The sequence below is a fragment of the Candoia aspera genome, chromosome 1 (genome assembly GCF_035149785.1).
Source record: "Candoia aspera isolate rCanAsp1 chromosome 1, rCanAsp1.hap2, whole genome shotgun sequence".
NCBI lineage: Eukaryota > Metazoa > Chordata > Lepidosauria > Squamata > Boidae > Candoia > Candoia aspera.
The window spans coordinates 127247065-127273862 of NC_086153.1; the positions used below are offsets into that span (position 1 = coordinate 127247065).

At 40.8% G+C, this 26798-nt stretch overlaps 1 long non-coding RNA gene across 1 annotated transcript; it reads left to right on the forward strand.

Annotated features, from left to right (window-relative positions):
- Positions 1-15974: 15974 nt before the first annotated feature.
- LOC134488759 (uncharacterized) lies at positions 15975-20516 on the forward strand. The gene is made up of 3 exons (XR_010067045.1): positions 15975-16113; positions 20039-20139; positions 20442-20516. It is a non-coding gene; the product is annotated as an uncharacterized LOC134488759 (long non-coding RNA).
- Positions 20517-26798: the final 6282 nt, after the last annotated feature.

Below are 26798 nucleotides of genomic sequence, written 5' to 3' on the forward strand. Positions count from 1 at the left end.
GAACTGCTCTACTTCAGCTTCTTCAGCATTTGTGGTTGGAGCGTATATTTGGATCACTGTGATGTTAGATGGCTTGCCCTGAATTCGAATTGAGATCATTCTGTCGTTTTTTGGGTTGTATCCAAGCACTGCTTTAGCCACTTTACTATTAATTATAAAGGCTACTCCATTTCTTCTGTGGTCCTCTTGTCCGCAGTAGTAGATCTGGTGGTCATTTGATGTGAAGTGGCCCATTCCAGTCCATTTCAGTTCACTGACGCCCAGAATGTCTATCTTTAATCTTGTCATCTCACCAATAACCACATCCAATTTGCCCTGGCTCATAGATCTTACATTCCAGGTTCCAATGGTGTGTTGATCCTTAGAACATCGGATTCGCCGTTCACCACCAGCACCGTCGGCCGCTAGCCGTCCTTTCGGCTTTGAGCTAGCTACGTCATCACGTCTGGGGCTAGTTGAGCTCATCCTCTGTTCCTCCCCAGTAGCATTTTGACCATCTTCCGACCTGGGGGTCTCATCTTCCGATGGTATACCGACATATCTCTGGTTGTACTGATCCATTTAGTTTTCATGGCAAGAATACTGAGGTGGGTTGCCATTACCTTCCCCAGGGATCGCATTTAGTCTGACCTCTCTGTCATGACCTTCCCGTCTTGGGTGGCCCTTCACGGTTTAGCTCATGGCATCATTGAGGTGCTCAAGCTCCAGCACCACGACAAGGTAACGATCCTTTGCTGAAGAGAGGCTAGATTAGGAAGTAAAAAATACATCCCCAAAGGCATCACTAGCTAATCTCTTCTGTATTGCTATCGAGAAAATCACCAGGTTAAATCCATGAAATAACCAGGAACTGAGCTTGGCTTATCTTTATCTTTAGTCAAAGAAAGTGTTGCATGAAAATTCATTTTTTTTTAAAAAATGGATAAAATCTAGAAAATTTGCACCATAGTGGTACCTTGAGAAATAGAGTCTTCATAGACATTGAGAAGCTATTTTGTTTAGAAAAACTGGATCAGACTGTGCAATGCCTGTGATTAACAAACAACAGGGTATTCTGCTGCCACTGGATACTATCCCTTCTTGGATTTGTTATGCTTAACTCTAGTTGTCCTGTTACCCTATAAAATTAATCACTCCAGGTATCTTTTCAACATCATTTCTTCTTTTGGTCTTCAGTCATGATAGTAAATATATTCTTCTGAGACTTTGGATACAGGATTAATTGATTGATTGATTGATTGATTGACTTTCTAGGCCAGCTAGAAATGACTCTGGGTGGCTTCATATTTTCCATCTGCCTCTAATTATACTTATTTGATTTGACCATGTTATTCAAGCAAGATCTGACTTCCTTTCCTATTTGAAACCTTATGTACATGAAAGGTTTGTCATAGGTATGTTGTAGTTACTAAATTGTATACTAGGAGGACCACACTAGCTATCTTTACCTAAGAATAGTTAACCTGAATTCAAGTGAAAGGAAGAATAACCATGGGGTTATTTATTAATATGTAAGGCTGGATAATTCATAACTATTAGGATGAGGGATTTTTTCCTAATAAATAATTCTAAGAATATTTTTAGGCTCAGATGCACCCTTCTGAAATCGACATATATTTTACAGCTTTTGCAATTAATGTGGTGGAGAAGAGAATTAGTATACAATTTAGTGACTACAACATACAGCTGCAGTTATCTTTTGCTGGTTAGCTTGGAATAAATTAAGGCAAGAGAATATTGAATATGCCAATAAATCAATATGTAACATAAATATTTCTTGTCAATATTAAAATCCCTGGCTTAATTTTGCCCAGAATGATATAAAATAGACAACTGCCTGGTAGCATTCTGAGCTTTTGATATTAAAATGCTAAACAAGAGCTTTGGGGAAGAGACATCCATAAGGAAACTAGTGACTCTCTTTTAAGCAACTGGACAATCAGTCATGTGGAGGACACAGCTAGTGAGCCTTTCCCCACTGCCACTGCCATGCTTCTGAAATCTAGGATCACCTTCTCTAGGCCACTAGGAAGCACAATGAAAACACATTAAAGCTAGTTTGAGAAACTATCTGATTTGAGACATGCAATTGAAGTTACGTAGCATAATAATAGCCACCATAAGCTATTTTCCACTTACACTCAATCTGATTTATTTATTTATTTATTTATATTTCAAATTTCCATCACCGCCCATCTCCCCTCAAAAAGGGGACTCTGGGCGGTTTACAACCAGAATTAAAACACATAATAGCGCACATGTTTTGCGCTATTTTTTAAAAACTCACCTGTACCTGAAAGCATGGGGCTATGCTTTTGCTTACCTTTTGATGGCCTGGGAGTCAGTTTAGCATCCTGGTCATGTGCCTTAACAGATTGTTTGTCCTCAAGAATTATAGGAACAGCCAGAGATGGGAAGTCAGGAGTTCAAGGTAGGAGTATCAATGCCAGGATTGCTAATGCATCCTTTTCAAGGCATTATACTGCAAATAGACTTCCTCTTTATGCCAATAAAATGGAGTGGCATTTGTTGCAGCCTAGAACACTCTTGTATAAATGTCAGTTTAGCAATACAGCCACATATATCACTCTCAAGCCTGTCTTACCTAGTTCCAAGCAAAAAAGGATAAGTATTGCCGAGAGTTATTTTGTTATGGACATCCCATAACCAGTAAAAGAGACAACAGCAATATAGGCCTTTGTACCTTTGAAACAAATGTTACAAGAGATATGTGACCCAAGCTAATTGGCTGAGCAACTATACTCAGAGATTAGGAAGATAATTTTCTGGGGAAGCATTATCAGTTTATTATTATTCATTACCAACCTTAAATGTGTTTGGCCCTTTGCAACTGATAAATTAAAGCTAGATTTGAAAGACAGAGCTAGATTAAGGGATTCATTGCTGATCAGTAAGGCTGTGTTGGCAGAGGGTAATAGCATTGAAGGCCAAGCCATCTGGAGGGTACTAGATTAGGGAAGAATGGCTTATATAATTAATGGACTATTGGCTAGTATATACATTATAATATGGGAAAATCAATCATTACACTGAAAAGCCTAAACACTTTAAAACCAAGATACTTGAAGCACCAACTTTTCCTAAATATGTTATGCACCTGTTCAGGTCATCAGGACATAGATCTTCCTGTATATTACCACTTCTGGAAATTTCTATCACAAATTTCAAGGCAATAATCATGGAAACTGAATCAGTGAGTTTTGCTTTGAGTATATTACGCCATGCTCCTATGCAACATTGCTAAACTAAATGGAATCTTTGTATGCATGTAGACTTAACTTTGAAAGGCTGTAAATATTAGTTGTTATTAATCACATTTTGTTACATAAACCTTCTGTCAAATGCATTTGTCTCTTTATAGCAGCTGTTTCCAACCTAGTTGCCTTCCATTTGAATTCCCCAGCCAGTGTGACTATGGCTGAAAATTTGGGGAATTGAAATCCCATCTCTGGGCAACCGGATTGAGGCAGGCTGCTTGACAAGATGAGATTATCTGCTATCAGCATGAGTCATCTTAATTGGAAACATCACACAATCCTAGCAAATCCTCCCTATTTATTTATTTGTTTGTTTGTTTTTCAAATGTCTATCACTGCCCATCTCCCCCAAAAGGGGAGTCGGGGCAGTTTACAATAAAATCAGAATTAAAACATATAAATTACAATGTAATAGACCAATGAATAAAGATAAATATAAAATCCAAGTGGTGAAGGTCTTATTCATTGGGGAGAGATCTATGGTACTAGCCACCCCCAAGAAGAACTGGTGCCCCCCCCCCCAAGCACGGCATCAGAACCAGGTTTTCAAATTCTTCTGGAAAGCCGGGAGTGAAGGGGCCTGTTTCACCTCTGGGGACAGAATGTTCCAAAGGGTGGGTGCCACTGCAGAGAAGGCCTGCCTCCTGGACTCCGCCAGGTAGAATTCCCTTACCGGCGGGGTCCTTAGCATGCCCTCCCTGCATGAACGGGTGGGATGGGTCGATGTTAAGGGGATGAGACAGTCCTTCAGGGTATCATCTAGAGAGTTATGCTACACCTACTTTACAAGTATACACAACTGTTTTTCTATATTGCCATTCAACTTGTTAGGAACCTGGGCTATCCATTTTTGGTAGTCATGGTGAAAGAGAACTCTGATAGTGGCAAAAAGAGAAGTCAGTGGTTGCAAGTTGCCATCATTGGTTTAGCATGTGTGAATCAGAGGCTATGTTTTTTTCAACAAATTATGCCTAAGATAAACCATGGTATAGCATGACATATGAACCAAATGAGATCATTGCTTGGTCCTTCTATCTCTGTTTGGTCTACACAGACATGTAGCAACTGTGGAATTGTTAAATAGGGCCATTCCCCAACACTATCTGGAGATGACCTCTGATTTTCTGCATGTAAAACATGGGTCCTCTATCTGCAGTAGGACTCCTTCCCTAACCCAATTTCTGAATGTGAGGTGGAACTATCTATATTATCCTGTGGCCAGTTTAGGTAATGATAACCAAACAGTAAGTACATTGTAGAAAGGCACACTAAATTCTGTACAATACAAGAGAACAGGACCAAGCACTTGCTAGGAATAATCAAAATCTTGTAAGATTCATCAGTGAATAGAACCTGAAGAAAAGTTAGTGTTTTGATGTTTCATGCAAAAATAAGTCAGAGGCTGGCCATGTTCAACACCACTTATGGTAGCCAGCTCTGATAGTGTTCTGAATTTGTTAGGGGAAGTGAAAATTGTATCACAGGATGATTCCTGAAAATCGAGTGAAGGGGCTAAATAGTTTTCAAAAAACAGTATTGGCTAGCAATGGATAATTTAATCCTGCTATACAGAACTTAATATATGCCATTACTGAAACCTGGTGGAGCACATGGGATAGCAAAAATATTTGGCAAAATGCTCATTATTACTTGGAGTAGCCCCTGTCATGGGATAGGGAATACTCTCCTAAATCAATTTTCTTGTGTCCTTTGATTGAGCCACATTGTTTAATTAACATCCGAAAGACAGGTAGCTTAGACAAGCTAGCTCTTCCTATTTACTCTTGCAAGTTGTGAGATAACAAACTTCCTGCTCTGACCCCAAGTAGATAATTATTTCCCACTTTTATCTTAGGTAGGTGCCCAGTATCTGCCAGACACTTAATCCTCACTAATATGTAACCTTCCCTTGCTGATGCCTTAACTAAGCAACTCTGGGGATGGGGGTTGTTGTGGGGGTGGGGGGAGAAAGACTGAGGGGTTGTAAAACTTGCTCAACAACAGTAACCCTTTTGTGTCGTTTCCATGCAAGACCATCCTTGCCACACAGGCTCACCGTGGTGGTCTGGGGACAGAATTCTCTGGTGCTGTAAGTGTTGGGACCTTTTCAATCATTTTTTCATTAATTGTCCTGGTGTCTTCCTTGGTCTTCCTTGGTGTTCGCCTGTTTTGGTATTCAATCTGCAAACATACTAGGTGGCAACATTTTGTTTAATGTCATTCCTATATATAGTAAGAAGATGTTCCTTGTGAAACAGATCAAGGGCTCTATTTGGACAGGAAAAGATATATAGTCAGAGGAAAAAGTCTGTTTAACCAGAGTAAAAACTCCATTTTTCATTCACATTTCTATTCTTAATTTCCAGCCCTGTTCTCTCCTCCCTCACACAACCTTAAAACCACTAAATTTAGTTTTAATTACTTCACCAAAAGCCTCAAGGAACTGCCAGTTGTGTATTTCATCTGTAGTTAAACAGAGTACCCCAAATCTTCTAGGGCAAACTTTAAATTTCAAGGCACTCTTAGCTGAACAATATAGATAGAACCTTTTTGGAGTCTTCAGGGGAATTTCAGAGCTAAAAAGGTTCAGCTCTTCATAATATAAGAAGCTTTCATGTAGCCCGGGAAGGTGACAAGCCACTGCTCTTCTAAGTGATTATAACCTGTAGGAATCTGACAAGGAAGAAAAAAAAAAAAGATGCTACAGTACACATCAAATAAGAGAAAGAGAAAAAGAAGCTCTTCTTGTGCCCAAAGGTAAGGAATGTTACAGCGTGTCAGCAAAGGACTAGCATAAATGGTAGGTGGCCCCATTTTTATTGTGACAAAAGAAGCCATTAGTAAATGCTTTAGTAGGCAGAAAACTGGAACAGTCCCAGACCATCGGCCTTTGTTGCAGAATGGAACCACAAGGTCAAATAAATGTTGGCTACACAGGTCATGAGAGAATTATGAGAAACAAGCAGAAGCACGTCAATCATTGTACTGAAGACTTCAGTGTTGGTCAAATCCAATTACCTGACATTTACCTGATAAGACGGAAGGAAACTGTGAGAAAACTAAGAGGGGAAATGATTATATTAGAAGAAGTTTAAGAATTATCAGAAGGAAGTGGGAGTTTTTAAAAGACAACCTTCCTCATTACAAAAGAAAGTAGGATAAAGGAACGATGAATAGGCACTATGATAAAAGCATCAACACATCTCCTGAAGAAGACTAAGAGTGGTAAGAAAAGCATAAGAAGTTGGAGGCTATCCAACTTCTACTATAGCCTAATATCAAGGCTATAGTAAGTAGCCCAAGTGACCTTCAAAGCCACTACTGCAGATGAAACCCTGACAGATGCAAGATCATTTATTCTTCCACTTGCCCATTTGACATCTTCAGAAATTTGTCCTGTAGTCAAGTATTGTTCTTCCTGATGAGGAGTGATGCTATCAGTGATTAATGCCAGCTTCAGATTCTCGGTATCGTCACCCAAGCAATTCTTGATAGAATCACCACTTTTTTAGCATCTCCTTCCATTCCCTCTTCTTCTGCCTTTCAGCTCAATTCTAGAGTTGGCCTAAGAGGAAAAGGGCAGATGAGGAAACCTTTACTTTGAATGGTGCTCTTTCTCCTGCTGCAGTTCAAACAAGGTAAGTGTCATTAGAAAGCATATCCTGGATCCAGCTGGAATGTATTTTTTAAAAAATACATGATTAATTCTCCTTAGTTGTAATAATGTCCTGCTATGGTGTCTTACCCTATATTGTATATTGCACGACTAATGGTCTATTAATTGTAGAGGCAGTACTTTGGAGGATTACTATGTACAGCAATATGCCTAAGTGTTAGCACCTCTACCATTATATATGAATGTAATATGGTATGTTAGGTGGCTTTATTCATGTTATAGTACGTGGACTTTGCTGGCAGTATTTCACTGACTGTAATCCTCACTTCCTCTGTGTAATTTAATCTGGTTTGGGACTGAAATAAAGATTTGAACACTAATACTGTCATGAGTACTGATGACGAGCAGGAGGGGGCCTCTATCCAGGGGGAAAAACGCATGTGTAGTACTGAGGAATTAAGCAGCCATTCAAAGAGACACAGATCAGACCTGCCTTGACTTTTGGGGTTTATCTGTCTGGGTTTTTCCCACGCTTCTTCAGTTTGTTAGGATTTCTGTCTTATGTAGCAGTAATAAACACTAGAGACCTACCTCATCTCAGCGTGATTCTTGACTGTTAGGACATCAATCCTAACAAACTCCTACTCCCATTGAAAGAGGGAGGAACAAAGAAAAATAAGGGAGACACATTTGGAAAATGTCTTCGGAAAACCAGGAAATTCGGCAAGCCATCCAACAATTGGCAGCAGCCCTGCAACAACACCAACAACAAGTAGATCTCCAGATCAACACATTACAAGCAGCCATGCTACAGCAGTTACAACAACCAGCTCCGATTAACCCACAACCGGTGCCAGCAGCAGCAGCAGCAGCAGCTCCGCCAGTAGTCCTGAGATCCCAAGGCAGTCTACCAGAGAAGTTTGGAGGAGAAGCAGGACAGTTGAGGACCTTTCTCACACAGTGCACAATGTTTTTTGACAGCAGACTGGCAGAGTTTCCCACAGACAGAACCAGAGTCACCTTCATTTTAAGTCTGCTAAAGGGCCCAGCAGCTAAATGGGCTATTCCCATGGTGGAGAACAACGACCCAATTCTCGATAACTACCAGAATTTTCTGGCAGAGTTCTGAGCACACTTTGACGACCCCATCAGAGAGGTCACTGCCAGCCAGGAAATTCGGAAGCTCAAGCAAGGCAACAAGAAGGTGGGAATCTACATTGCTGATTTCAAGCTGTTAGCAGGAGATCTGGACTGGAATGAGAGTGCCTTGAAAGACCAATTCAAACAGGGGCTGGATGAGGAAATTAAAAATGAATTCGTGCACCAGGGAACACCAGCTATCCTAGAAGCCTTATATCAGTTGTCTGTGGTCATAGATGCCAGGCTAGAAGAGCTCAGACAGATGCAGCCAGGGAGAGGTAAGAGCCTCAGGGCACTTCCAGGATTTCCAGCTCTCTCCGCAGCATCTCCTTACTCAGAACCAGAGGAGCCGATGCAGATCAGGGCGAGCAGGAGGCTTATTTCTGAGGCTGAGAGACAGAAGGAGAGAGAGAGAGCCCTCTGTTTCTACTGCAGAGTCCAGGGGCACATGGTGAGAGCTTGCCCAGTGAGAAGCCAAGCAAATTCCGTAAGAGCCCCGGGGCAAGCAGCTGAAACAAGAGTCATCTCTGCCTCTACTTCCAACCAGGGAAACTCCGTCAGTCTCGCTCCACAGAGCTCAGCAGGGAGACCATCAATCAATTAAGAAGGGCTCATTCTGAGGACTCCAGGCAATCCTTTTACTACTTACCAGTCATAATGCATGTAAACCCAGAGCACCAGGTCAAGCTAGAGGCCCTCATGGATTCCAGAGCTTCCACCAATTTTATTGATGTACAGACCGTACAAGAGTTCAACATCCCGACCATAGAATTGCCACGTCCCATAGAAGTTGAGACCATTGACGGCCAGCCCCTCAAGGCAGGACCGATTAGAAGTTTCACAGAACCGGTGCAACTGAGAACGGGAGACCACACTGGGTGGATCCAATTTTATGTTACAGCATCACTTAATGTGCCTATAGTCCTGGGCACACCTTGGGCTGAAGATCCACAACCCATTGTTGAACTGGACTACAGGAGCAATCTCCTTCCCAGCTAAGGAATGCCAGCACCACAAGATTCAAGCCGCTCTCCTCTCTCCAGCAACCAATGAAGCCACGGAAGCAGGGGGGGTCCAGTTGCCAGCCAAGTATGCAGATTTCGCAGACGTTTTCAGCGAACAAGAGGCCACAGTACTACCCCCCCATAGGGACTGTGATTGCACCATTGAGTTGATACCAGGAGCCAAGATTCCAGCAAGGAAACAATATCTCATGTCCCCCAAGGAACTAGCCACCTTAAAGGATTACTTTGATTCTAATCTCCAAAAGGGGTTCATCTGACCATCTACTTCCCCAGCATCTGCTCCTACCTTTTTCGTACCAAAGAAGCCTGACCCGTTGGCACTGGCAACCCAGGAGGCACCCATGAGAGTGGTGCATGATTTCAGCTCCCTCAATAAAGTCACGGTCAAGGAAAATTATCCACTCCCCCTAATATCTGATCTGCTGGATCGCTTACAGAAAGCAGACATTTTTACTAGGTTGGACCTAAGGAATGCGTACAATCTGATCCGGATGAAAGAGGGGCATGAATATCTGACTGCCTTCGTTACCAGGTTTGGTAAATTGAGTACCTTGTTTTGCCCTTTGGCTTGTCTAATGCAGGACCCATATTTTCCCGATTTATGAATCAATTTTTCTCTGATTTACTAGATAAGTATCTGGTCATTTATCTAGATGACATGTTAATATTCTCTGAGGATGCTACAACTCATGTAACCCATGTACGTAATGTCTTACAAAGACAGAGAGAGAACAAGCTAGAGAAGTGTCAGATTTAACTGAACTACATTTCCTGGGCTATAACAAATCAACAGAAGGAATATCCATGGATCCCTTCTAAGGTCCAGGCAATTCTCTCTTGGCAGCCGCCCCAAAATGTGAAAGATGTACAAATGTTCCTAGGATTTTGCAATTTCTACAGGAGATTCATAAATAAATTCAGTGACAGGGCTAAACCCCTCACACAACTTTTGAAGAAAGGATCAAAATTCATTTGGGGGGAGAGAGAGCAAGCAGCCTTCCAAGAATTTAGGCAACTCTTTGCATCCCAGCTGCTTTTAAAGCACCCTGATCCCACGAAGCAATTCATAATGCATTCAGATGCTTCCGATATTGCCATTGGGGCGGTGTTATTGCAATATACAAACAACACTGGGAATACATTGCTTCCTTGTGCCTTTTTTTCACACATGCTCTCAGCAGCAGAGAGAAACTATGATGTTTTTAACAAGGAGTTGCTGGCAATTAAAGCAGCATTCCAAGAGTGGAGGCACTGGCTAGAAGGTGCAGCCTTTCCTGTGAAAGTTTGCACCAATCACAAGAATTTACAGCTTCTACAAAACACCAGATCCCTCACCCCATGCCAAATCAGATGGAGCCAGTTTTTCTCCCGTTTCAATTTTGTTATTTCTTATGTTCCTGGGGCGCAGAACCGTTTGGCAGATGTCTTGTCTCAATCCATTCAGGCAACCCCCACTACTCACCAGGAGGTCCAGGCTACTATATTACAACCTCACAACTTTGAGCAGTCTGTGAGGGGGAACCAGGCAGAGATTTTAGCAGCAGGCAGACAAGCAGAGTACCTATTTACAAGAGTCAGAGCTCAGCAGCAACAGGACCCGTATGCCAGGGCCAGGATGGATGACTTCCAGAGGGACCCGCAAGATACTGCCTCCCCATTTAATGTGGAAGCAGGAATCCTCTGGCATAATGGGTGATTATACATTCCCCCTTCATTGAGGGAAGAAGTACTGAGACTTTGCCATGACCATCAAACGGCAGGCCACGGAGGTGTTTTCAAAACTCTCCATAGAGCTCTGAGAGACTACTGGTGGCCTAAGATGACTGTAGACATAAAGGGTTACGTGGCTTCTTGTCACACCTGTAGACGAGCCAAGCCTCTCCCAGGGAAGCCCACAGGACTCTTGCAACCCCTACCCACCCCCAGTAGGCCTTGGGATACATTCTCCATGGATTTCATCACTGATTTACCCCCAGTCCAGGGGCTGACTTCCATACTAGTGGTGGGGGACCTTTTCAAAAAAATGGTGCATTTTATTCCTTGCAATTGGCCAGCCCTGCTCCCCATGGCAGAATTTACATATAATGATTCTGTACAGTCCTCTACCAAGATGTCCCCTTTCCAGGCACTCTACGGGGTTAACCCTCGGGTGTTGCCCACCTCCTCCCAGCAGGGAACAGTTCCAGCCGCGGCTGATTTTCTTAAAGAGCAACAAGCCACACAGGAGTTGTTAAAGGAGCAGCTGAACAGGGCACAGAGTGCTTACAAGAGAGCTGCAGAAGCTCACAGACAAGAGGGGCCAGCGATTGCAGTAGGAGACAGAGCATGGCTCTCTACCAAGTTTTTGACCTCTACCAGGCCCTCCAAGAATTTGGACTCTACGTTTGTGGCCCCTTTCACTGTGGTACAGCAGATAAATCCAGTAGCTTATCGCTTAAAACTGCCAGCATCCATGAAAATCCATCCAGTCTTTCACAGAGCCTTGCTAGCCAAAGACCCTCCCCCAAGTACCTTACGATTGCAACTGCCCCCCCCCCCACCTCCAGTAATTGTGGAGGAGGAGGAGGAATATGAAGTTGAGGAAATTCTGGACTCTAGGAGGAGGGGAAGGGGCATCCAATATTTAATACACTGGAAAGGGTACCCTGAGGAAGAGTGCACATGTGAGAATGCCAGAGATGTACATGCACCAACGCTGGTTCCATCAGCTTTTCCCTCACAAACCCAAGCCTTGCACTCTACCAGAGATTTCGCACTTGGCTGAGCAAGCAGAGGAATCCCAAGCAGAGGAGTTGGTAAGTTTGGAGCCCCCACCCCCGCCTGAAGCCTTCAGACCAGAAAGAGAGGAGGAGGGGGAGCCGCAGCCCTCCACCTCCAGCTTGCATATCCCAAGGGGGAGGGGGGAAGAATCTTCTAATTATCTAGCTATTTTCCAGCAGCAGCCACCTGGGCCAGAAGCGTTATCAGACCTGGAGAGCAGCACTGATTCGTCCTTGGAGGAGTTTTCCTTTGAAGAATTTCCATCATTGCCCAGTTCCCACGGGAGCTTAGAGGGGGAGATGGACTCTCATGAGACCTCTGGAAGGGAGGGGGCTGAAATGGAATGTGAATCTGGAGGGGAGGGTGATGTCATGAGTACTGATGGTGAGCAGGAGGGGGCCTCTATCCAGGGGGGAAAATGCATGCGTAGTATTGAGGAATTAAGCAGCCATTCAAAGAGACACAGATCAGACCCGCCTTAACTTTTGGGGTTTATCTGTCTGGGTTTTTCCCACGCTTCTTCAGTTTGTTAGGATTTTCTGTCTTATGTAGCAGTAATAAAACACTAGAGACCTATTCCTCATCTCAGCATGATTCCTGACTGTTAGGACAAATACAAAGCATACCTACTCTCTTTTAATTAATTGCAGGTGCAAGGTTTTTCAATATTCCCTTTAGCATTATTGGAAAACATATTTCATAGACTTTCTAATGACATTTCTAACATCATATGTACATACTCTGCCAAGGCCAGAGGGAGAGAACAGGCCCATAACCAGGACTGGCAAGTGAAGTGAAAGGAAGCTTGGGATCTCTGGTGATCTATGGCTCCCCTGCTGAAGCAAGGGTTTTAGCATCTGCCTGATAGACAAGACTTGCTTCTGTTGCCCTTTAATCCTAACTTTCATCTGTTGTTGTTGTTTATTCATTCAGTTGCTTCCGACTCTTTGTGACTTCATGGACCAGCCCACGCCAGAGCTTCCTATCGGTCGTCAACACCCCCAGCTCCCTCAGGGATGAGTCCGTCACCTCTAGAATATCATCCATCCATCTTGCGCTTGGTCAGCCCCTCTTCCTTTTGCCTTCCACTCTCCCTAGCATCAGCATCTTCTCCAGGATGTCCTGTCTTCTCATTATGTGGCCAAAGTATTTCAGTTTTGCCTATAATATCATTCCCTCAAGTGAGCAGTCTGGCTTTATGTCCTGGAGGATGAATTGGTTTGATCTTCTTGCAGTCCAAGGAACTCTCAGAATTTTCCTCCAACACCACAGTTCAAAAGCATCGATCTTCCTTCTCTCAGCCTTCGTTATGGTCCAGCTTTCACAGCCATATGTTACTACGGGGAACACCATTGCTTTAACTATGCGGACCTTTGTTGTCAGTGTGATGTCTCTGCTCTTAACTATTTTATCGAGATTGGTCATTGCTCTTCTCCAAAGGATTAAATGTCTTCTGATTTCCTGACTGCAGTCAGCATCTGCAGTAATCTTCGCACCTAGAAATACAAAGTCTTTCACTGCTTCTACATTTTCTCCCTCTATTTGCCAGTTATCAATCAAGCTGGTTGCCATAATCTTGGTTTTTTTGAGGTTTAGCTGCAAGCCAGCTTTTGCACTTTCTTCTTTCACCTTCATCATAAGGCTCCTCAGTTCCTCTTCGCTTTCAGCCATCAAAGTGGTATCATCTGCATTTCTGAGATTGTTAATGTTTCCTCCAGCGATTTTAACTCCAGCCTTGGATTCCTCAAGCCCAGCATGTCACATGATGTGTTCTGTGTACAAGTTGAATAGGTAGGGTGAGAGTATACAGCCCTGCTGTACTGCTTTCCCAATCTTAAACCAGTCCGTTGTTCCGTAGTCTGTTTTTACTGTTGCTACTTGGTCGTTATACAGATTCTTCAGGAGGCATACAAGATGACTTGGTATCCCCGTACTGCTAATACCTTGCCACAATTTGTTATGGTCCACACAGTCAAAGGCTTTAGAATAGTCAATAAAACAGAAATAGATGTTTTTCTGAAACTCCCTGGCTTTTTCCATTATCCAGCGGATATTGGCAATTTGATCCCTAGTTCCTCTGCTTTTTCTAAACCCAGCTTGTACATCTGGCAATTCTCGCTCCATGAATTGCTGAAGTCTACGTTGCATTCTTTAGTGTTTCCCTTTTTTGGTATGGGGATATAAGTTGATTTTTTCCAATCTGATGGCCATTCTTGTGTTTTCCAAATTTGCTGGCATATAGCATGCATTACCTTGACAGCCTCATTTTGCAAGGTTTTGAACAGTTCAGCTGGGATGCTGTCGTCTCCTGCTGCCTTGTTATTAGCGATGCTTCTTAAGGCCCATTCAACCTCACTCTTCAGGATGTCTGGCTCTAGCTCACTGACCACACCGTCAAAGCTATCCCCAATATTGTTATCCTTCCTATACAGGTCTTCTGTATATTCTTGCCACCTTTTCTTGATCTCTTCTTCTTCTGTTAGGTCCTTGCCATCTTTGTTTTTGATCATACCCATTTTGGCCTGGAATTTACCTCCGATGTTTCTAATTTTCTGGAAGAGGTCTCTTGTCCTTCCTATTCTATTGTCTTCTTCCACTTCCACGCATTGCTTGTTTAAAAATAATTCCTTATCTTTTCTGGCTAACCTCTGGAATTTTGCATTTAATTGGGCATATCTCCCCCTATTGCTGTTGCCTTTTGCTTTCCTTCTTTCTTGGGCTACTTCTAGTGTCTCAGCAGACAGCCACTTTGCCTTCTTGGTTTTCTCTTTCTTTGGGATGTATTTTGTTGCCGCCTCCTGAACAACATTGCAAACTTCTGTCCATAGTTCTTCTGGGACCCTATCTACTAAGTCCATTCCCTTAAATCGATTCTTCACCTTCACTGCATATTCCTTAGGAATAATAGTGAGCTCATACCTAGCTGATCTGTGGGTCCTTCCCTAATCTTTTTAGTCTGATCCTAAATTGTGCAAGAAGAAGTTCGTGATCTGAACTACAGCCAGCTCCAGGTGTTGTTTTTACCGACTGTATAGATGTCTGCCACCTTTGGCTGCAAAGGCTGTAGTCAATCTGATTTTGGTGTTGTCCATCTGGTGAAGTCCATGTATAAAGCCGTCTCTTAGGTTGTTGGAAGAGAGTGTTTGTTATGCAGAGTGAGTTGTCTTGGCAAAATTCTATCAGCCTATGTCCTGCTTCATTTTGCTCTCCCAGGACATGCTTACCTGTAATTGCAGGTGTCATTTGACTGCCCACCTTAGCATTCCAGTCTCCTGTGATGAAAATAACATCTCTTTTAGGCATGTTGTCCAGTAGGTGCTGCAGATCCTCATAGAACTGCTCTACTTCAGCTTCTTCAGCACCTGTGGTTGGAGCGTATATTTGGATCACTGTGATGTTAGATGGCTTGCCCTGAATTCGAATTGAGATCATTCTGTCATTTTTTGGATTGTATCCAAGCACTGCTTTAGCCACTTTACTATTCATTATGAAGGCTACTCCATTTCTTCTGTGGTCCTCTTGTCCACAGTAGTAGATCTGGTGGTCATTTGATGTGAAGTGGCCCATTCCAGTCCATTTCAGTTCACTGACGCCCAGAATGTCTATCTTTAATCTTGACATCTCACCAATAACCACATCCAATTTGCCCTGGCTCATAGATCTTACATTCCAGGTTCCGATGGTGTGTTGATCCTTAGAACATCGGATTCGCCGTTCACCACCAGCACCGTCGGCCGCTAGCCATCCTTTCGGCTTTGAGCTAGCTGCGTCATCACGTCTGGGGCTAGTTGAGCTCATCCTCTGTTCCTCCCCAGTAGCGTTTTGACCATCTTCCGACCTGGGGGTCTCATCTTCCGATGGTATACCGACATATCTCTGGTTGTACTGATCCATTTAGTTTTCACGGCAAGAATACTGGGGTGGGTTGCCATTACCTTCCCCAGGGATCGCATTTAGTCTGACCTCTCTGTCATGACCTTCCCGTCTTGGGTGGCCCTTCACGGTTTAGCTCATGGCATCACTGAGGTGCTCAAGCTCCAGCACCACGACAAGGTAACGATCCTTTGCTGAAGACTTTCAGCTGTAGCCAAATTTAAATATGTTAACCGCATTGGTTTGCATATATTTCTTGCTATTCTTGTCTTTCAGAGAATCACAGCCCTGGAAGGGGCCATCTAGACTGCAAGTCCAGCTTCTGCTCAGTGCATGAATCTAAATTAAAATGTTCCACACAAATGGCAGGCCTGCCTCTGCTTAAACACTTCCAGTGAAGGGGAACCCACCATTTCTCTAGGTAATTGGCTCCACTGTTTAACTATTCTCACTATTAGGAAGTGTCACATTCAATCTGCCTTTCTGTAAGTTAAGTCCTTTACTCTATTTCCTACACTCTGAAATGAGAAAGAGAAAGGGTCTTGATCTGACCTTTCTCTTCATGACATTATTTCAGTACTTGAAGAATGCTATCATGTCTACACCCCCAGTCATCTTTTCACAAGCTTAAACAGTTTCTTATACATACATACATACATACTTCAGTTTCTAGTCCTCATACCATCCCTTTTGTCATCAGAACTTGTTGTAATTTCCTCTGAACCTGTCTTAAAATGTAGTATCCAGAACTAGTGGCATCTACAGATAGTCACTGCTTTCATCAGAATAAGAAAAGCAGCATTATAGCATCACAAGCGTCACCCTTTTCAGGCATGCATGTGGCATCACAATATACTTAGAAAATAGTGAAGGCTTGTATTGCCATAGTGTACTGATGTTCTGCTGTACTGTTGTGGTACTGTGTTCCTCCACACCTGCCCACACTCCCCCTGTCGATGCTGCTTCTTAGAACTGGACACAACACTCAAGGGTTAGATTAGAAAAGTAAGCACACAGCCTTTCAGATATGGAGTCAGCAAAGTTTCAGCCCATAGAAGGAGAGAAATACCCAAATTCTCCCTCTGGTCATTCAAGGTGCAAGCTAAAATCTCAAGGAACAACCTTTGTGCTAGACAAAGGGAGACCTACAGAGATAGGGCAGAAGCAAAGGGCTTGGGATGTTGCAAATGACAGAGCAGCTGGAATGGTCTGCCTGCTGGTAAGAGACTCCATTATTGTGCATTTAAGGGATTTAGATCAAGCCAAACACACTTGGAAATCCCTCTTAGACTTATATGAGAAAAGATCCCTAGTCATCAATGTCCATCTTTTCAGGAAATCTGGAGACAAGAAATATAAATATGCAAGCCAGACTAAAAGGCTAAATATACCTGTAGAGGAAGGCGTGCTGGTTATTTTTGTTTTAGATTCACTGCCTAGAAGTTACCAAGGTGTGGTACATGCATTACAAATGAAAGAGGAAGTGGATATTAATTTTGTGATAAATCACTTGCAAAACTGGGACCTGTATAACTGTTAAGATGCAGTTCTCAGTCAAGAGTTTGCCCCTTCGGGGCCAAGGCTAGGAGGAAAGAAAAGAAATGCTTCACATGCAATGGATTGGGTTATTTGCAATCCCTGTTGGGGAGAGATGGGCGGTGAATAAATTTATAAATAAATAAATAAATAAATAAATACAATTGTTTTTAGGAAAAGGAGATAAGACAGAATATGATGACTTGCTTTACTCCATTATAAGAAAAGGCAAGAATGGAAATAAAGCAATGAATGAACAACCAGATGGCATTTGTTCTAATTCTGCTGCGATTTCTAACTTCATTAAAGAGAAAGAGAGGTTCATGAAACTGAATGAACATATGCCTAACATTTATTTGACAAATGGGCAAAAGATCACTGCAGCTGGGAGAGATTCTGCAATTATAGAAAGGAGAGTTGCTTAATTTAACAATTGACTCCAAAATTGTTGGAGCCAGAGACCAAGGTGCTGCTTGGAAATTGGAGGAATAAGTAAAAAGACTAAAGTTGTAGCCATGTGTGAATTAGTCCAGATATGCATGTTGTATAAAGGCCAAAAGACACTCCGCCAATGAACAGGAAGAGAACAAGAGACAAAAAAACCATTAGAACTAATTCACAGCAACATTTGTGGGCCAATACATGTCATTACACCAAGTGGAAAGAAATATCTCCTTACATTCATAGATGATAATACACTACACACATTTTGCTACTTGCTTAGTGGAAAGGACTGGAGAAATGTAAACTTTTTTTAATGGGTTTAGTAAGCAACACATTTGGGAGGAAGACTCAAGGACTCCACAAAGACAGTGAGCAGCATGTAAAGGTATCTGCTGAGCAGGGAATTGTATGTGAAACCATGTGGCCTATATCTCAGACCAAAATGATGTTGCAGAGAGGAAAAGTCATTCCCTTTCTGAAATGATGAAGTTTCCACTGAAAGATGCAGGAGTGGCAGATGAAGATGGGGAAAAGTAGTTAACACAGCCAGCTACCTGCAGAACAGTTTCCCAGTGACAGCCATGGATGTAATACTGTATGAACACAGAAGGAAGCCCAGCCTAGGGCACATAAAAGTATTTGATTTTAAAGTGTATGAATATGAGCCAAAAAAAAAAAAAAAGCAAGCTGAACTGCAGGTGTGAGGAAGGAGAGATGGTTGGATAATCATAATATTGCAAGTGATACAGAATCCTAACTCCTGCCACACACATGATTAAATTACATAGCGTTGTTTAGTTTGGTGAAAAGGAGAAAAGAAGATAATCTTTCAAGATTATCAAAGAAAGATAATTTTTTCATTTTCCACCTTCCCAAGGTAGACCAATCAATTGCTTCCAGGAAACATACGATTAAATGAGCAACAAAAGAAAAATGGGGAGAATCAGACAGGAACTCCTAGGCCACACTACCTGGACTTATGTTTCAAAAGTGGAAGCCAGTTACATAAAATAAGCCAAATCATAGCACATTTCTCTAATATAGAATTAATACAGGTTCAAACAAATGTGGAACCTTTGCAGACTCTCCCAGTTATGTTGAGACTGCAGTCCAATGATTCCAGCTTAATTCTGACTGGAGCTTTCACCTTCAAATGATGTATAAACGTGAAAGAATCCCCCTCTGAAAAAATAAAATACCTCTCTCCACCTGTTCCCCATTCAAAAATGCTATTAGATTATAATTGTAATCAGAAGCCAAAAGCAAATTATATTTCCCAAATCTGCTTGCCTTATGTAATCATCATAGACTTCAAATTAGTTGTGCCTGCCGGGGAAAGGGAAGTATGCATGTCATTTAATTTAACAATAATTAATTTATTGTTAAATTGAATGTCCTGTAAGGCAATAATCCACAGAGGGTTAAACTCACTGAAACTTGAAGCTGGAAAAGAGGTCATATGGGGAATGTCTTCCCCCGTATGACTGCAACCCCAGCAGTGGAGTTTCATACCTTTCTTCATTATGAAGGATCACTTTTCTTGTCTGACTTCTAGAAGACTGTATTAACCATGGGAACACTAAGGCAAAATTTTAGTACTGGGGTGGGCAACCTGTTATAAAACATGAGGGCCAAATCTCATTTTTGCAATCTCCCTTGAAATGAACTAAGAAACAATTGATAGATACCAGGAAGGGTAAAGATCCTAAGAATCTTCATTTCTCCACTAGCCATACAAGCTTTTGGAACAGCATGGGGTGCAGTACAAGAGGCTACAGCTGGAATAGGAATTGGAGAATTACCCTCCTGGCAAAGAACTTTTTGATGCTGTCCTACTTCTTGGGTTCTCTCTGTCTCTAGATGCTTTTGATCCAGCAGAGCATTTTCATTAGCCAAAGAGGAGAGCACTTTTTAAATGACAATTCTCCTCCAGCTACAAACATTTGCTTCCCACAGCTCCAAAAATCCAGAAGGAAGGAAGGAAGGAAGGAAGGAAGGAAGGAAGGAAGGAAGGCAGGCAGGCAGGCAGGCAGGCAGGCAGGCAGGCAGGCAGGCAGGCAGGCAGGCAGACATCCAGGCAGGCAGGCAGGCAGGCTTCCTTCATTTCCATTAGTTTAAGTGCCTTGGGCAATATTCCACTCCGATAATGTCTTTGTCATTGAAAGCAAATTCTGCTCCAATCCTACATTTCTATCTAAATCTGTGGAAGACAAGTCTAGATGAGTTTTGAAAGCTCAATAGAGTCAACTTTTGATCCTTTGTGATTTCTTTGTTTGAAATGTTTTTTACCTTAATGCCACAGTCATAATAGAATATCCTTGGTGTGAGCAGAGATGAAATAGTCTTTTACTGCTTGCATTCTCTAGGTGTTTGGGAAGTTCAACAAAGTCCATGCTTCTAGGAGTTCTGGGTACTGTAGTCCTAATGTGTATAGAAGATGGCAGGTCATAGAAGGCTGGAATAAGAGGTCAGAATCCTTCAGTTCTTGAAGCCACAAGGCAAAAGAGCTATCAATTAGCTCTTTATAATTTGCTTGCTTAATGAAATTAGAATGATAAATTATTCAACTCCATTATTATTCAAATGTAATTTTCAATTATTCAATCAAAGTATCCTTAAAGTGCTCACATTCTTTCTAATGTGCAACTCAGCCTTGCTATGCTGATAAATTATGTTTATAATGAAAAATGAAAATGATTTGAACAAAAAAGGAAAATGTTTGCAGAGGTGTATTAACACTGATGTTTTCGGTTTCTTTTTTTTTTTTAGAATTTCACTGGATTTATTTCAACAATGTAGTCATACATACAGGAATTGGCTACCAGTTCTATAAATGAAAATTTATCAGATCTTCTAAAGCAAAATAAAATGTTTTTTTCCAAATATTTGATATTAAAATGACTGTGCTAAACATGATAAATGTATAATATGAAAACTGACAAAAATAGCTTTATTTGAAAATGTTTCATTTGACAATGCCTTTAAAATCCTGGCCTATAGCTCTGTTCCTTGAAAGTATAATCAGATTTTTTTTTTTTAAAATGACTATATCTGAAGACTTTTTAGTAAGAAAAAAGGAATGTATGAAGCAACATTTCATACATCTACTATATTTCACTGACATATCAGCTTTTAAGAATTACAAAAGATCAGATTTATGGAAAGTATAATACCTAATTTTATTATTTGCTTCATGTTAACTGTGTTACGAAGATGAAAAGGCCATTTAAGCCATCTCTGACAAATGGCTCCCTGGTTTCTGCTTGAACACTTCCAATGAGGGGAGCCCACCATCTCTTCAGGGAAGTAGTTTCACCGCTAAATTGCTTTTACTAGTAAGAAGGTGTTTGGCTTGGTTCTGAATTTGCCTTCCTGTAACTTAAGTTCATTATTGTGTATCTTACACTCTGGAAGAATAGAGAAATGGTCTTGGTCTTCATCTGAAGGGCATCCTTTCAGATACCTGAACAATGCTCTCATGTTTTTCCTCAGTTTTCCCTTCTCAAGGAGAAACATACCAAGTCATTCTGTTATTATCACCCTATGTTGCTACTCATTAAGATCATTTTGAATTTTATTTCTGTTTTCTATAGTATTAGCTATCCCAGCCATTTTGTGCTATCTATAAATTTGATCAGCATTCCCTCCATCTTGTCATTCAAAGCTTCAGTAAAAAATGCCAGGTCCAATCCCTCAGTGATACTCCCTTGGTGTCTCTCACCAACCATCTGTTAATCCACCTTGACAGGAAGCTATCCGCCCCATACTTAACTAGCTTGCTAATCTGAATGCCACAGGTTACCTAGCCAAATGCTTTGCTGAAATGAAGATATACAGTATATGCCCACAGAGTAATCACAGTCATAACGGTAAATGCTGTGGCTGCTATTATTTGAAAAGATAAAGAGCATGACTTAAAAAAAAATCTTAGAAGATAAAGAACTTTCTGACTGTGAGTAAATTGGTTTACTGTTCTGTCTTTTATGTCTTTATTTTTTAATCACCAACAGTTCCCACTTGGCATTACACATGCAATTCTCAGTTTCCATTTTGTATTCAGCAATAGATACTATGCAGCAGGATTCTAAGCATGTATAGCCAGAAGTAATTAATACACAGTTTACTGGGTAGGACTGGCCTCAAACAGTTTATTGCTTGAGGCAGAGCAGCCCATCCCCCTCTCTGCCCTACAACATATATATCAAGGTGCATATTATTCAAGGCTGGATTAGAATCTTTCCTGCTCCATAGCAAGAAAAATGCAGTAATAAGTTAAATAATAATTCAATGTTCTTTTGTGGTACCTGAAATCATCTGCCTGATTTATTTAAAACATTTTAATCTAATTCTTTAGCTCCCTTCCCACATCTCCCAGGATGGCTTCCAAATAAACAATAATTGGCCAAATTTCTGTCTCCTGGTTTATATTCTAAAAGATACACAACACAAGGGAAACCCCTGTGGAAGGAGCTGTGGAAAATCATGATGGTGGTGATGGATTTAATTGCTCAGAATGATGGAAATAGTGGGAGTGTGCAATGCTTGAAATAGGTGGTTTGATTTGAAGGAGATTCCATTGAATCACCTCTTTCATTTGAATCTTCAAAAAGTCAGATTAATTTGAAGCATCAAAATTGAATCAGGTGCCTTTGAATAACTTAGGAGAGTTTCAGAACTGATGAATAGATGCAGTAGACTTTTTGATTTGCAAAGTTTCAAACATTATTACAGTATTCCTTCTATATATGAACAAAGAGGAAGGAACTGAGTAGCACAATGGACTTTCTGCTACTGATGTGAGTTTCAATAGAAGAGAATACACTGATGATGTCACCTAGTTGGGTAATGTAACCTCTGCAAGTAAACAACCAAGCTCAGAGAGCACCAAGGACCCCACTGATATGAGTTTCATATGTCTAGAAACTGCTTGCAGGAATGTTACTCTGCTGTTTGTCTCTCTCATTTTTTTCCCTAGAATATCTTTTGGGAGGTTTTCTTGAAAGGAGAGATACACACATACCCACTTTTCACAGATTTATTCATTGCCTGAGTATGAGACAATCTGCATTATATGTAATAGTTTAACAGCAAGTACACTATCTCTTCATTTGATAATATGTTTTATATGCAATAGTGATAAAATACCCTCACCCATATGTTGCATAATGAGCATCACACCCAGAAGCTTCATTCCCAGAAGAGGCCAACCTTGCCAATGAGTTATATCAACAAACCAACCAGCCCAGAAAAGCCAAGGATTAGAAAATACTGGATTCTCCCATCTTAAATAAAAGGTTACTTTTTAAAACCCTTAGGATAAGACACTTTTTGCACTGATTTGGCCAAACCTCTTCAAAGAATATTGGCTGAAATCATGGTCTTAAGAAGTGCAAGAGGAATATTGCAAATGTTTATTGCAATGAAACCCTTGAAGCTATTGGACTGAAATGATATAGGCTTGCAGGTATTTTTTAATATTTCCCCATTATAGCCTAGAGGCAGATCTCTTAAATGCTTAAATCTTGAAACAGTTCTAATCAAATATTGTCTTCACATTTCAAATCACCAATTTGAATTTCATTTTGCTACCATGTTCTCTGATTCACAACCCCCTAGAAAATAATATACATCTTCTGAATTCAGTTTATTCAAAAATTGCATTGCATCTGTACTTTCATTACATGGTGTGTCATCTCTAGTCCTGTTTCTCTTTCCACATGATGATGGGGGCTTTAATTTTTCTTTTTTTGTTTTATCACTGGGCATATATTTTGACTTATATGTCTTCATGGAATCCAATTTATCAGCTACAAAAACCGTTATCAACCAGTGTTAGAAATTTATTATGTGATGTTTCAGATATCATGTCAGGGTTGGTTGCTTTTTTAAGCATAATTCTAATGTATTTTCTGCATTAAGGCCTACAAGGTATAATCTAAGATGTTGGCACAGAAGTTCAGTTTTAATCCCAATTTACATTAAAAACTTAAATTGAAATTTGCATCTTTTTATGGGTTAATAGGAGTATTGATCCTTTAAATTTGCTGTCAATTATTTGCTTTAAATTTGCTGTTTAATTGTTGCAAATGGAATGTGGACTATCTAAATCTGTGAAAAGGGAATATTATCAGTTAAACATCTTTGACTTTATAGCAAACTATAAATGTCCACATACATTAGTATCAGTATTTAAATTTATTTTGGATTATTCCAAGCCTACACTGCTTGTATTGTTAAAATGTATTGTTGAGATGGGTATTAATTATTTGCAAGAACTTTGGAATTCCCCATGTTAACAAACTGAAGACCTTGAGAAATGAATTTGACAGGATTTTTTTCCACATTTATTGACCACCTCAGAAAATGTGATACAAAGATGTGGCTGTCAACTTCTTTATCCTGGAAATGTAAAATGATATAATCCCATTTTGGTTTAATATCCATAAATTAATTAATATGGCTTTGGGAAGAGCAATATGCCTCAAAGATGACTTAGAGACAGCATCACTTTGAATTTACAGTCTTGGATTAATATCATGTATTCACTCTCTGTTTATGAACTGGCTGTTTAACATAATGGAAAAAATGATCTAGATTATTCCATGTGGTCAATCTTTAAAGTCTTTTTTTAAAAACTGAGATACTTTATCCATTTTTCTTTGCTGATGGTTTTCTTTTCTTTCTTTTTCTTTCTTTCTTTCTGTAACTTGTTTCTCTTTCTGTATACTAAACAGTACCAAATTTAAAAAGCAAATGGACCTATAGAATGCCAAAGATTTGTAGAAACAGAAAGAATGAGGTACAAGGGGGGGGGAATCAACTCTGGTTTCTTTTTTGTCTCCTTCCCCCCACCCCATTCTACCCATCTTGTCTTCCTGCATGCTAACACAATAACATAACAGTCTAATTACATGAAAAAAGCTTAGATTTTGTGGGAGCTTCCCTCACCTCAACCCAGGGGGGTGGCAATATGTGTGTGTAGTTGGCTGTATGAAATTGCTAAGTATCATTTCAATCATCTGAAATGACTTCTTAGAGAGACGTCTGCCTGGAGCCAAGAAACGTAAGGGAGCAAGGTTGATTTGTTTTTCATATCAACTGAGTGAGCAGTAATGAGGAAATTCTCACCATTTACACTGAGACAAGCTCTCTTTTCCTTTAATATCATTTTTATGACCCTCTGCAAGAAGGCTTTCCAAAGTGCACCCTTTGTCGAATCAAATGATCACTTAGAGTGGAGTGATTTGTATCCCTTTGGAATGAAAATGAAACCAAACTGGTTGGTGCTTATGTGTACTCTGCTATTCCTGGCCTTCACATTTCCACATCAACTCGACTAAAAGCCCCAAATGGAAGAGAACTATATTTGTGAAATCTGTTCCAAGTGTAAAATCTCTGTATTTTAAAATCACATCCACGGCTATTAAAATGGCTCTTTGGTGAAAATTACCTTTATTATCTTTTCGACTCAGCCGCCTTATCAATGCAGTAACTCTCTAAGCCACCTGACTGAACATTTGACACTTTTGAAAGGCGAGAGGGTCTGGGCTCTATCATAAATAACATCTTTAGACACAGTGCAGGAGGGTTCAGATCTACGCAGGAGGCTTTGAACAACAGCAGCTGCTGCTGTAACAAAGTCACCTCAGTCCAAGAGCAAACATAAAGAGACGTTTTATTCAAAATAAAAATGTTTCTCCAGCTTTTGCAAACAGCAGGTTTTCGGGGGAGGGAAAGAGAAGTTTTGTCTGCCTCATTGGGGATCAAATCACCTGCCATGATTTTGAAGGGCCCCATCGATAAAATCTGACATGTTGCTGATTGTTCCATTAAATCAACACTGTGGTTTTGAATTGTACCGTTCGGTTAGATGACTTTTCCCTCCCCTTCCTCCCCCTCCCCTGCATGGGATGGAAAACAATTTTTGGCCAAGTTTGGATTCAAGCCTCTTCTAATAAAATTGCTGCTTGGCACTAACCTAGCATAATGGACTCTAATGCTTGGCTTAACAGCTAAAGGTTTTCAGGGGAGAGGCTGTGTTTTAGTAGACATCCTGTAAAGATAAAGGTTTCTGCTGCCTTTAATGCTTTGTACAAATAGTGAGGATTACTTTGTGTCTGGGAGTGTGTACTAGCAGAACATGGAATCATGAGACACCTTCTTTTGAACCTTCTAGTCCAAATGGCACCGATTCCAATTTCGGTAAAAAAAAAAACAACCCTCAGGATTGGCAGAGAAGAATCAACAGACTGATATGGAGCAGTAAAAATCCAAGAGTAAAATTTAATATTCTATATGAAGTGGACTAGCATTCCCCAATCTAAGATTGTACTATAGAACAAGCTGCCTATCATGGATAACAGAAGGGGTAAGATCTCCAAAGACTAGAATATCAGTAATAGAAGAAGCAGGTCTAACTAATCGACTAGATAGGTACCTATAGAACAAAGAAAGAAAAGAAGCCAAGAATTTGAAAGTATGTTGGAAGGAAAACTTGCCAAGGGTTCATCCTGAGCCGGGAATGAGGAAACACAGGCAATTGCTTGAGCAGAGGTATTTGTTTTATTACCGGAGAACACGAAACACAGGATAAATGTGTTGTCGAAGGTGGCCACACCTGTATTTCCCCACCAGCCCCTTATATAGGAGGGCTTGGCTGTTGCTATGCAAAGGTGTTCCTGCCCTCTAGGAACTTGAGAGAAGTGTAGTTATTGCAGGAAGACATGTTCTGGGGGAGAAAATGGGGTTTGCCAAGGAAAAATATAGAAGGGGTTCTGCGTTTGTTTGAAACTTTCCAACAAGTACATATAATAAGACAAACCTGTTGAAAATCTGGAAATCTTTTAAAGGCAAGAATAAGTCCAGCAATTTCACCACTGGCTTCACCATCAAATGTTCTTTATTTAAAAGATTTAAATACATGTGCCAGTATGATATATGCAGATTCAGAAAACAGATTAAAGACATTTCCTTAGATAAATCAAAAATACCTTTACATGGTTATTATTTTTATTAGATTCAGCTTTTTCTCTAAGAGCTCAAGTTCCTGTACTGTAGCTCCCTTTTACACTAACTATCAGCCCTTCAAGGTAGACCAGATTAGGAAATAAACTCCACAGGAAGATT